Raw genomic sequence first — 7,938 nt, 5'->3', positions numbered from 1 at the left:
CTTGAACTCTCTCTTCAAAGTTCTTTTCAACTTTCCCTCACGGTACTTGTTGACTATCGGTCTCTCGGTCGTATTTAGCCTTAGATGGAGTTTACCACCCACTTAGGGCTGCACTCTCAAGCAACCCGACTCACGGGAGGCTTCGTCCCGGGCGCGCAACGGCGGAGACGGGCCTGGCACCCACTCTGGGACAAGCCCCTGTCAGGGGGACTTGCACCGTCGCAAACTCCCGGGAACGTTGCCTCCCATACACCACATTTCCCGACCGCCTGCAAGGACGGGGGATTCGGTGCTGGGCTAGGTCCCGTTTCGCTCGCAGCTACTCGGGGAATCCCTGTTGGTTTCTTTTCCTCCGCTTAGTGATATGCTTAAATTCAGCGGGTTGTCTCGCCTGATCTGAGGTCGACACAGATATGCATTTTCTCGCGTTCGATTCCGGCGCGGTCGCGCGCGCGCGTCCTTCCCTCGTCTCCGGCCGGCACCTTCCGCCCATTCCCCGCTCTCAGTCGGCAGCACCCTCGGCGACTGCGAGCGAGACTGGAAGGCACCTCTGACCGGCGCTCGGGACGGCGCGCATTCGGTTGCGCGCGGAACACTGAACGCAGAGAGTGTGAACCCCCGACCGCCGCGGCCGAATAAATTCCCTGCCGCCTCTCTTTCCCTCGAGAGAACGACCTCGGCCTGGCGTAGGGGCATCGTCAGAGTTTTGCGTCGCCCCCGCCCCAACTGGAGTGGCCCAGTTTTTCTCGGGGCAGAGACTGCGAAGCACTTAGACCGACGGCGGACTGCGCTCGCAACGAGATCGCGTCCGTTCGACCCGTACTCGACTTCGCGCCCACTCGAGGAGGCGGTCCCTTTCCGCACAGGGTCCGGGGGACCCCTTCGTTGCCGCGCACACGGCGCGCCTCTGCGCTTTGCCGAACTGTGCTGCGCACACCGCGCTCGCGCCCGTCACCTCCCTGCACCCCGCGCGAGGTATCCCTTTTTCTCGCGCGGGCGTGCCCGGAACAGGGCGTTCCCGTCTCTGCGCTTCTCGCAGCAGTTCGGCTACTTCTCCGCGGGCCAGCAGGCAGCGCTTCGCCGCCCGTCCAAACAGCCTCGTCTCCCGTCGGACCGCTCTTTCCCTGCAGGTAATCCCTTCCTGCGGCGGTCGCTTTCTGAGGCGTGACGCTCTACGGCTAGCAGCCGCCGGCCCGCGTTACGTCAGCGCAGGGCGACCCGACTCTGCCGCTTTGCGCGCGGCTGAAGGGTTCGACCCGCTCTCCTCCTCATTCGCAAAGTCTTTCGAGGGATCTTCGGCGTTCCGTACAGAGCCGTCCTCTTTGCCGACACGGTCAAAACGAGTCGCCGGCCGCGCCATCCCCGGGCGCCGGCGCCTCTCTTGATATATGATCCGACCCTCAGACAGACGAACCCAAGGGAAGACCCAAGGGCGCAATGTGCGTTCGAAGAATCAGTGCTCAGTGTGTCCTGCAATTCACACCAAGTCTCGCAGCTGGCTGCGTTCTTCATCGACCCGAGAACCGAGTGATCCACCGCTTAGAGTCGTGCGTTTGGTTTGTTCAAATCCGTACAGTACAACCAGGGTTTTAGGCACCGGGCTTTTCCCCTGGTCTCCAGTCGCAGTTTCGACCGACGTCTTTCGCGCCTCGCAGCCGTCCGTTCGGCATGCTGCGCGTGCCTCAAAGCCAAAGCGAGCAAAGTCTCTCGAAGCTTTTGTGCGATAATGGCTTGCGCGTCACTAATAGGATGACGAGGCATTTGGCAACCACTAAGGCAGAAGTGCTGAGCCGACGCGTGACGCTCCAATTCCGGTCTTCATCAGAGGTGGGTCTTCTTGTGCCTTCTTGGGCACGCCCGCTCCGCCCGCACGGGCCTGACCGCAGAACACCTCGAAGCACCGGCGTTTGCTAGAAATATACATTCTTGGAGCTCTGTGCCACCGTCCTCACGCACCTTTCTGCGATCTGCAGCGACGCTACCCCCGGACTCCAGCAGCGGTTTTTTTTGTTGCTGTTCACACTCAACTGCTGTTCACATCTTTCAAGGCGAGTCATCACCGCCTACCGCTGCTGCACCCTTTTGTAGGGGAGGGGGTTTTCCCAACGCCCCCCGGTCCGGTCGCCCCCGGGTGCGCCATCGTGCTGCTCCCTACTCGACCATTTCGCCACATCATTGCTTCGCAAGGAGACAGGCACCGCCTAGCCGTGGCTACGCAGCGCGTACTTGGAACAAGCCGCAAAGCGGACGTTCATCAGTCTACTCCCGCAATAGGAGCCCACCGGCCACAGTGCCATGGACGGCGTTTCGGTAGCGCACCGACAGACTACTCGAAGGCTGGGAAGGACGAAGCAGCAAGAGAACCCGGCTGCCGCGAATGCGTTCAAAGTGCGGGATTATAATCCCTCGTCCTTTTCGGTCCCGGTGCCTCCTTTCGCGCCGTCGGCGCGGCGTCAGACTCCGCGCCCGCAGTGCGAGACCTTTCGCGCGCGGCCGTTCCCTGGGCCGCGCGCGTCCCGCCGCGTGCGCGTCGCGCAGAAGCGCAGTTTCCCAGCCAGCGAGCCGCGGTTCCTCTCGTACTTCGCAGCAGCCGCCGCCGTTCCCTTGGCAGCGGGCAGGCCTTTCCCTCGGCCCGCCTACCGACTGGTGGTCGCAACACGACAAAGCCAGCGAGCCGCGGTTCCTCTCGTACTTCGCAGCAGCCGCCGCCGTTCCCTTGGCAGCGGGCAGGCCTTTCCCTCGGCCCGCCTACCGACTCGTGGTCGCAACACGACAAAGCCAGCGAGCAGCGTTTCCTTTCGTACTTCGCAGCAGCCGCCGCCGTTCCCTTGGCAGCGGGCAGGCCTTTCCCTCGGCCCGCCTACCGACTCGTGGTCGCAACACGACAAAGCCAGCGAGCAGCGTTTCCTTTCGTACTTCGCAGCAGCCGCCGCCGTTCCCTTGGCAGCGGGCAGGCCTTTCCCTCGGCCCGCCTACCGACTCGTGGTCGCAACACGACAAAGCCAGCGAGCAGCGTTTCCTTTCGTACTTCGCAGCAGCCGCCGCCGTTCCCTTGGCAGCGGGCAGGCCTTTCCCTCGGCCTGCCTACCGGCTCTGTTTGCGCCTCTTCGACGGTTGTCGACAACCGAAAGCCCACCATGAGTGGTGCGTTACGCCGTTCAAACCTGCGGATACAGCCCGTCCGACTTTCCCTTGGTGACGGAGCTCCGCTGGGCGCAACAGTTTGTGCAGAGAAGCGGCTTCAGAATCTCGCAACTCCGCGGTTGAGGCCTTCCCCCGCTTATAAGTGGGGGCGGCGCCGGGTGTGACAAGCACAATCCGGTAATGATCCTTCCGCAGGTTCACCTACGGAAACCTTGTTACGACTTTTACTTCCTCTAAATGATCAAGTTTGGTCATCTTTCCAACAGACCGGCGCAACCGAAAGGCCGCGCCGGACATCGGTCCGAAGACCTCACTAAATCATTCAATCGGTAGTAGCGACGGGCGGTGTGTACAAAGGGCAGGGACGTAATCAACGCGAGCTTATGACTCGCGCTTACTGGGAATTCCTCGTTCAAGGGGAACAATTGCAAGCCCCTATCCCAATCACGAAAGAAGTTCCACGGGTTACCCAGTCTTTTCAGACAGGGATAAAGACACGCTGCTTCCTTCAGTGTAGCGCGCGTGCGGCCCCGGACATCTAAGGGCATCACAGACCTGTTATTGCTCTGTTTCGTGCGGCTAGGAGCCGCTTGTCCCTCTAAGAAGGTTGTAAGGTGCTGGGAACCCCGCACCTATTTAATAGGCTAGAGTCTCGTTCGTTATCGGAATTAACCAGACAAATCGCTCCACCAACTAAGAACGGCCATGCACCACCATCCACCGAATCAAGAAAGAGCTCTCAATCTGTCAATCCTCCCAGTGTCCGGGCCGGGTAAGTTTTCCCGTGTTGAGTCAAATTAAGCCGCAGGCTCCACTCCTGGTGGTGCCCTTCCGTCAATTCCTTTAAGTTTCAGCTTTGCAACCATACTTCCCCCGGAACCCAAATACTTTGGTTTCCCGGAAGCTGCCCGCCGAGTCATTTGAGTAACTCAGGCGGATCGCTGGTTGGCATCGTTTATGGTCAGAACTAGGGCGGTATCTGATCGCCTTCGAACCTCTGACTTTCGTTCTTGATCAAAGAAAACATTCTTGGCAAATGCTTTCGCAGTAGTTCGTCTTGCGACGGTCCAAGAATTTCACCTCTAGCGCCGCAATACGAATGCCCCCGTCTGTCCCTCTTAATCATTACCCCGTATTCCAAAAACCAACAGAACAGAAACGGGGTCTTGTTCTATTATTCCATGCAAGTTTATTCAGGCGACTCGCCTGCGTTGAGCACTCTAATTTTTTCAAAGTAAAAGCGCAGGCCACCTCGAGACGCACCAATGAAGGGCACCAAGAGAGGACCGGCATGATGTTCAGTCCGAGCCGTCGCATCGGGTAGATGCACTACTCGTCTGGAACTGAGATCCAACTACGAGCTTTTTAACCGCAGCAGCTTTAGTATACGCTATTGGAGCTGGAATTACCGCGGCTGCTGGCACCAGACTTGCCCTCCAATTGATCCTCGTTAAAGGATTTAGAGTGTACTCATTTCAATTACGGGGCCTCAAAAGAGTCCCGTATTGTTATTTTTCGTCACTACCTCCCCGTGCCGGGAGTGGGTAATTTGCGCGCCTGCTGCCTTCCTTGGATGTGGTAGCCGTTTCTCAGGCTCCCTCTCCGGAATCGAACCCTGATTCTCCGTTACCCGTAACAACCATGGTAGGCAAGTAACCTACCATCGAAAGTTGATAAGGCAGACACTTGAAAGAAACGTCGCCGGCTCATGGCCATGCGATCAGCACAAAGTTATCCAGAGTCACCACAGAGTACGGGCAGAGCCCGATGGGTCTTGGTCTAATAAAAGCGCCCGTCAGCCAAAGGCCTTCAGGCTCAATGCATGTATTAGCTCTAGAATTGCCACAGTTGTCCAAGTAGAAAGAAACGATCTAAGGAACCATAACTGATTTAATGAGCCATTCGCGGTTTCGCCTTATTTCGGCATGTACTTAGACATGCATGGCTTAATCTTTGAGACAAGCATATGATTACTGGCAGGATCAACCAGGTATGATGCATAGGCATTCCCTTTTCGCCCCAGAAGGGTGCCTCGTCGCCGCCGATAGGGCCGCCATAAACCCCCAGCGCGCGACGCATCTTTTTCGCGGCAGCTTGCGCTGCCCGTGCATCGTTCGAGCTCGCTGCGGCATCCGACCCGTAGGTACGGCAATCGCCACGCGGCAAGAGAGCACGTGTGCCTTTAGGCAAAGCATTTGTAACGCGCCCACCAGTGCGCACATCGGCCTCTAGGGCCGCAGCATTAGGCAACTGGACGGCGCTTGCTGCGTAGCCGAGACGGCCAAGCCGCCAGACGACGGGACACGCCCGCGTCTTCGGCGCGCTCGCACGGAATCGAGTCCGGGTAGCACGGAACACACCTCGTAAAACGTGGAAACAGCGTCGTCCGACAACCAGCCCCTATCGCAGACGCGGATGAGGCTGCAGACGAATGCCGTGGGGTCCGAGGGACGGGGACACGCTGGGCACGAGGCCGCATATCAGACCCGGTCACGGCGCGCACACGCGGGCGCGCGCCGCCGACTGCTCCACTGGGACCCCCATATAATAGCAGCGATAAGTACCCAGACCTCCGTGGGTGAGTAAATCGCCGTACTCGTGCCACTTTCGCCGCAAGGGCCGCACAAATCGTGCGCGCTTTGCCGCGGCATCACAACGCCGCGCTTCCGCGGCGCCCCGCACGAGCCGTACTCGTGGACATAGCCGTCGGGCGAACCGCCGTACTCGAGGCGCGTTCGCCGCAAGAGCCGCTCAAATCGTGCGCGCTTTCCTGCGGCATCGCACGAAAGCGCTGCCCCGGCGCCCCGCACGAGCCGTACTCGTGGACATTGTCATCGGGCGAACCGCCGTACTCGAGGCGCGTTGGCGGCAAGACCCCCACAAATCGTGCGCGCTTTGCTGCGGCATCGCACAAAAGCGCATCCCCGGCGCCCCGCACGAGCCGTACTCGTGGACATAGCCGTCGGGCGAAGCGCCGTACTCGAGGCGCGTTCGCCGCAAGAGCCGCTCAAATCGTGCGCGCTTTCCTGCGGCATCGCACGAAAGCGCTGCCCCGGCGCCCCGCACGAGCCGTACTCGTGGACATGGTCATCGGGCGAACCGCCGTACTCGAGGCGCGTTCGCCGCAAGAGCCGCTCAAATCGTGCGCGCTTTCCTGCGGCATCGCACGAAAGCGCTGCCCCGGCGCCCCGCACGAGCCGTACTCGTGGACATGGTCATCGGGCGAACCGCCGTACTCGAGGCGCGTTCGCCGCAAGAGCCGCTCAAATCGTGCACGCTTTCCTGCGGCATCGCACGAAAGCGCTGCCCCGGCGCCCCGCACGAGCCGTACTCGTGGACATAGCCGTCGGGCGAACCGCCGTACTCGAGGCGCGTTCGCCGCAAGAGCCGCTCAAAACGTGCGCGCTTTCCTGCGGCATCGCACAAAAGCGCTTCCCCGGCGCCCCGCACGAGCCGTACTCGTGGACATTGTCATCGGGCCAACCGCCGTACTCGAGGCGCGTTGGCGGCAAGAGCCCCTCAAATCGAGCGCGCTTTGCTGCGGCATCGCAAAAAAGCACTTCCGCGGCGCCCCGCACGAGCCGTACTCGTGGACATTGTCATCGGGCGAACCGCCGTACTCGAGGAGCGTTCGCCGCAAAAGCCACTCAAATCGTGCGCGCTTTGCTGCGGCATCGCACAACCGCGCTTCCGCGGCGCCCCGCACGAGCCGTACTCGTGGACATAGCCGTCGGGCGAGCCGCCGTACTCGAGGCGCGTTCGCCGCAAAACTCGCATAAATAATGCACAAACTCATGAAAATCACATCTGCCGAGGCCGCCTAAAGCCCGAATTCACCTCCCGGGCGTCGAGAGGTCCGTTTCGGACTTTGCTGACAAAGCGGACGCTTTACTGTTTCGCGTCTGCCTAGGCGGTATGCCCCCTTATATATGCAGCGATAAGTACCCAGACCCCCGCGGGTCATAAGCGCGTCTACCGGAGCGGGCTTCAAACGAACGTAACTCTGCCTTCCGTTGCGCGAAAGGGACGGGAAAGGTCTCAAAATATTCGCCTTTCTCAGCCCCACACGCGGAACTAAAAATTGAGCGGCTGCGCCCACGGGAACGGCCGTGAACATTCGAAAAGGCGGCCCCTTGCGAACCTGGTCAATCACCCGCTGCTCCGGCTACAGTGGAAGCAGCGGGTCGAGGAGGACTGCACAAGATGGGCGGCAGCGCGGCCGACACGTGGCGTAAATTTCGTCTCGTTCCGCCAGGTGAAAGTGCCTTTAAATATTCGAAAACCGTTTACCGCGTCCGCCGGGGAGGCAACCGCGTCTGCCTAGGCGGGACCGCGTCTGCCTAGGCGAGCTTCAAACGAGCGTAACTCTCACTTGCGTTGCGCGAAAGGGACGAGAAAGGTCTCAAAATGCTCGCCTTTCTCAGCCCCACACGCGGATCTAAAAATGGAGCGGATTCGTCCACGGGAACGGCCGCGAAGATTAGAAAAGGCGGCCCCTTGCGAGCCTGGTCAATCACCTGCTGCTCCGGCTACAGTGCAAGCAGCGAGTCCGCGATAACTGCACAAGATGCGCGCCGGCGCGGCCGAACCGTGGCGTAAATTTCGTCGCGCTCCGCCAGTTCAAAGTGCCTTTAAAAATTCGAAGACAATTTACCGCGTCTGCCTAGGCGGGACCGCGTCTGCCTAGGCGAGCTTCAAACGAGCGCAACTCTCACTTGCGTTGCGCGAAACGGACGGGAAAGGTCTCAAAATGTTCGCCTTTCTCAGCCCAACGCGCGCAACTAGAAATTGAGC

At 60.2% G+C, this 7,938-nt stretch overlaps 3 non-coding genes across 3 annotated transcripts in view; all 3 read right to left on the bottom strand.

Annotated features, from left to right (window-relative positions):
* LOC149324895 (large subunit ribosomal RNA) overlaps nt 1–405 on the bottom strand; it is a 3,943-nt gene extending 3,538 nt beyond the window's left edge. Inside the window, exon 1 of the ribosomal RNA XR_016286647.1 lies at nt 1–405. This exon is cut by the window's left edge and continues 3,538 nt beyond it. This is a non-coding gene — a ribosomal RNA (large subunit ribosomal RNA).
* A 989-nt stretch (nt 406–1,394) lies between these two features.
* Nucleotides 1,395–1,547, bottom strand: LOC149324894 (5.8S ribosomal RNA). Its single transcript, XR_016286644.1, has one exon. It is a non-coding gene; the product is annotated as a 5.8S ribosomal RNA (ribosomal RNA).
* A 1,775-nt stretch (nt 1,548–3,322) lies between these two features.
* Nucleotides 3,323–5,137, bottom strand: LOC149324893 (small subunit ribosomal RNA). Its single transcript, XR_016286646.1, has one exon. It is a non-coding gene; the product is annotated as a small subunit ribosomal RNA (ribosomal RNA).
* Between the last annotated feature and the right edge of the window lie 2,801 nt (nt 5,138–7,938).

This window comes from Amblyomma mixtum, unplaced genomic scaffold (genome assembly GCF_055824585.1).
Source record: "Amblyomma mixtum isolate Tamu unplaced genomic scaffold, ASM5582458v1 scaffold_129, whole genome shotgun sequence".
NCBI lineage: Eukaryota > Metazoa > Arthropoda > Arachnida > Ixodida > Ixodidae > Amblyomma > Amblyomma mixtum.
The sequence above is the reverse complement of the archived record's forward strand: the minus strand, read 5'-3'. Positions and strand labels throughout refer to the sequence as shown.